Source organism: Charadrius vociferus, unplaced genomic scaffold (assembly GCF_000708025.1).
Source record: "Charadrius vociferus isolate BGI_N301 unplaced genomic scaffold, ASM70802v2 scaffold919, whole genome shotgun sequence".
NCBI lineage: Eukaryota > Metazoa > Chordata > Aves > Charadriiformes > Charadriidae > Charadrius > Charadrius vociferus.
In genome coordinates, this window is record NW_009653257.1 from 110378 (window position 1) to 113828 (window position 3451).

Here is a 3451-nt window from a genome sequence, read left to right on the forward strand (position 1 = left end):
GTTTCGTGTTGACTGCTGCGGCGGCCGCCTCCCAGGGCGCCGTAGGGAAGGATGCTTGCTGTGGAAGGCCAAAAGAGGATGGAGGGTAAGGAGAAAGGGTCTCCAAGGTGGGAATGTTTGTGTAAAGGCAAACCCAAGGGAAGAAATCAACTGGCTGGATTTGTGGTACGGACTCTGGTTCTTCAGTTTGGCCTCTGCTTAGGTTTGCTCAGTCCAGTTACGTCAGCACCGTTCAAGGGGGAATGAGTTGGGAATCAGAAGCCCAGAATGGTTTGGGTTGGAAGGGACCTTAAAGACCATCCAGTTCCACCCCCCTGCCCTGGGCAGGGACACCTCCTACCAGCCCAGGTTGCTCCAAGCCCCGTCCAACCTGGCCTTGAACTCCTCCAGGGATGGGGCAGCCACAGCTGCTCTGGACAACATGTTCCAGTGCCTCACCACCCTCCCAGTGAAGAATTTCTTCCTGATATCTCATCTAAATCTCCCCTCTGCCAGTTTGAAGCCATTCCCCCTCATCCTATCACTCCATGCCCCGTAAAAAGTCCCTCCCCAGCTCTCCTGGAGCCCCTTTAGGCACTGGAAGGGGCTCTGAGGTCTCCCCTTTTTGGCCTTCTCTTCTCCAGGCTGAACCCCCCCAACTCTCCCAGCCTGTCCTCCCAGCAGAGGGGCTCCAGCCCTCCCAGCATCTCCGTGCCCTCCTCTGGCCCCGCTCCAACAGCTCCGGGTCGGGGAGTATGGAGAGTTGACTTCACCCACCGACGCTTCCCCCAGCGTGGCCTTGGTGCGCGAGCGGGGAGGGCTCTTGGAAGCTGGGAAGCACTGGGGCTATGGCGAGGGGCGCACGGAGAGAAAGCAAAGCCCCTCTGCCCGCCGACGGGTGCTCTCCTGAGGCTGTGCGGGGACGGGGTTTGCTTTGGGCGAGACAGGCGGTTCCCAGGCCGCGGGCAGAGCCATCTGGGATATACCTCACGTGGGCGTGATAAGTGTCGGTGATGGTGAAGCTCACGAGGCCAATGACCCCGGAGCAAATGACACTCGGCTTCGTGCTGCGCTAAGGTTACCTCTCGCCAGCCTCTGCGCGTGTCCCTCTGCCCTTCGGCGTCCTCGGACAAAGCCCCATTACAGGAGCGGGAGGAAAGCTCTCAGTTCGACACGCGGGAAGTTCGGTAGAGCGTAAGAAGAAGCGGAGAAGCGTTAAGGCTCTCATCCCTCAGGTCTCCACCTCAGCAAAGATGTCTCAAACATCCCTCCGCTTGGCCCTTTGGGCCGCGCAGACTGCAGCGCTCCTCCCGCCTCAGACCGTTGCGTGAAGTAAGAACGGGATGGAATAACCGGCATCCGAAACCCTTTCCAGAACCTCTTGCCGGCCGGCTCGTTCCCTGGGCCACGCGTCCTCTGCCTGATGACGGCTCTTCTGTGTGCCGCCTGCGGTATCTCGCCGGCAGAATGTCACAGTACCGGTGAAAATCTGGCCCTCGTCTCACCTGCCTTCTACCGTTGGGACCGCAAAATAATCCACTTCTCGGCCGTACCGATCAGGAGCTCTCGCCTCGCCCTCTGCCTGCAAACCTCCAGGCGCTGCCTCCAACCATGGTGAAATTGCCAAATAGGTTTTCTCCATCCCGGCGTCCCTCCTCTCTGCGTGCCACCACGCTACGCCTTACCTGGAGGGATTTCAGTCTCAGATGTTGGCTGAAGTTGTTAGAGGTCCTTATTATCCCCACACGGGTCAAATTTGGTGGTAAACTAGACTGCCCTACGTTGAAGGGTGGCACGGAGATACGTTCACCATCAAATTCAACGGGACCTGAACTGGACTCCATTATAAATTCAGTTCAGCATGAGGGAACGCAGTTGAGGTGAGAGTCCTCTGTGATGTATGGCTGGCCCAGACCCCGGTAGATACGTGCGTGAGATGGCTTCATCGCCGGCTTGCTGGCTCCCGTCATTGACCGCATTCCCGTGGAGTTACTCATTGAAGCCGCAGTCCTCACTTGAAGGTTTTTGATCTCTCTGTGATGGCGCTGAATTCGCCTGCTGGCTCAAAAGAAGCATTGTCGCACCAGATAAGAGCAACAGCTCTTCCCCAGGGAAGTCAGGTGGGGTCAAGGAGAGAGGTCCCTCTGTCCTGCGCAGCCAAATAACTACGGGGAAACGCAAGTTCTGAGCGAACTCGAGCCCTCAACGGCTGCCAGCTCTGCAGAGCACAGATGAGGCTGCATGGACCATCCCCAAATAAAGTCTCGACACCGGCTCTTCCTCGCCCAAACAGCCCCTACCCCTCCTGCTGGTACGCCTACGGGCATCGGCAGCTCCTGTAGTGGATGGATTCTCTTCTCTGTCCCCTACGCCATGTCACACGCAGCCGCAGGTTGGTGTCAGTGGAGGTGGCTGCCATCTACACCACCCCGAGGGCGAGTCCAAAGACCCGTACTGCCATCTGCCACCAGAGTGACCATCACCCCTGGGTGACACTGGCCGGCTCGCGGAAGGGGACGATGGGAGCCGAGCGAGGGACCTGCTGCGACGTGCTCCTGAATTGCAGCTCTTAACCCTCCCAGCACCCGCGAAGAGCAAAGTTCTGCGCTGCAGACAGAAATTACTGACGTTTGCCACAATAGCGCCTTATTTCTACAACCTGGAGAGGGTCTCTTGAGCAGTTGGTGGAGCCCCAGGACAAGGGGGAACGGTTTTAAACTGGAAGAGGGGAGATTTAGATGAGAATATTAGGAAGAAATTCTTCACTGGGAGGGTGGTGAGGCACTGGAACATGTTGTCCAGAGCAGCTGTGGCTGCCCTATCCCTGGAGGTGTTCAAGGCCAGGTTGGACGGGGCTTGGAGCAACCTGGGCTGGTGGGAGGTGTCCCTGCCCAGGGCAGGGGGTGGAACTGGATGGTCTTCAAGGTCCCTTCCAACCCAAACCATCCTGTGATTCCATGATACTAAACAAACGGATATATTCCCACTCTGAGTACGTAAGACATAACCCATTAGTACAAGACACTGAGTAGTCCAACGTCTCCACCGTCTAACCTGCAGCTTTTTTGGCAGCTGGTGGCACGGTCCCATGAGGAGCAAACCTCACATCTCGTGACCCGTGTGCCCCGCTCGGCTGAACCTGGTGGTAACTGGATCGATAGCTCTGGCCACGTGCCCGCTACCATCGCCTGTGGCCCCCGTAGAGGGACGGAGGCGTCTGTCCGTGCTCGGTGCCGAGGAGGGAAGATTAAAAAAGACTAAAATCCCTTCCTGAGAAGCCCCGCCGGGCGTTGGGGTGTGGGGAGGGGATGGAGTGAGGGGGACTGTTGAACTCTTTGTGGGTTGGTTGGTTTTTTGTTTTGTTTTGTTTTAAGCTGGACTTTGAAATTTAGCGCTGGAGGGAGCACCAGCCGCACCTTCCGTGAGTAATAGCCCTCAACCCCCTTCTTGGCTCCCGCTCCCGACTCCGCCG